The sequence below is a fragment of the Octopus bimaculoides genome, chromosome 3 (assembly GCF_001194135.2).
Source record: "Octopus bimaculoides isolate UCB-OBI-ISO-001 chromosome 3, ASM119413v2, whole genome shotgun sequence".
Lineage (NCBI taxonomy): Eukaryota > Metazoa > Mollusca > Cephalopoda > Octopoda > Octopodidae > Octopus > Octopus bimaculoides.
This window is the reverse complement of record NC_068983.1, coordinates 76,561,023-76,562,045: the sequence shown is the minus strand read 5'-3', so window position 1 is coordinate 76,562,045 and position 1,023 is coordinate 76,561,023.

Here is a 1,023-nt window from a genome sequence, read left to right as displayed (position 1 = left end):
ATATATATATATATATATATATATATATATACATGTATATATACATGTATATATACATATATGCATATGTATATATGTGTATGGTTTTTTTGTTGTGTATGTACGTTCATGTGCAAACATACGTATGTTTTATACACACATGTATAGGAGGATTTAATATATGTATGTGTTACGGGAGTGTATGCGATACTAAATATAATAAATATTGTTATTTCATTCATTTGAAGCTTTCATATATACAGACATTAAATTCTTGATGTGCGCACAAGGGGAACAGATCATAATTTTTTTTGTATTTCTTAGCAACGTCTTTTAATCCAACTTTCACAAAAGAGAAAGTAAACGTCTAAAACATGTAAAATATCAGAAGTTTTGATCTTTCTTTTTGTCTTCTTTATTGTCTGAGTCTCATTTGCAGCCATATGATTGAATTTTTGTAAGTTTGTTTCTGTGCGTCGAATTTTGTTTTATTTGGCGTTATTTGCTTCTACATTTCGTTATTTCCTTTATATATCCACCTCATTCTCTCTCAATACACACACACACACTCTCTTACACACACACTCACACACACACACAGCTACACACCCACACCAAAACACACAATCACACGCACATGCATTTGTACAGACACGTGCAAACATTATTGAAGGAAAATGCATACATATATTATTCTATTATTCTATGATATGTTTCAGTCCTAAGGCTGCGTCCATGGTAGGGCACCACCTGTGTAATCACCTTTTAATTCGTCAATTGTATGTCATTGTCTTTTGGCGAATGAGGAAGCTCGACACTGCCACCCTCTTCTGAGTTTCTTCTTTTGATATTGGTTCGTCTGCGATCTTGGATAGCAAGAGGTCAATTTTTTTTTTCTTTTGAGAGATAGAGTGAGAGGATAATACATAGATAGATAGATAGATAGATAGATAGATAGATATAATGTGAAGTATACACTGACTCAGAAATACATGGATATATGTGTATGTGTGTGTGTGTGTGTGTGTGTGTGTGTGTGTGTGT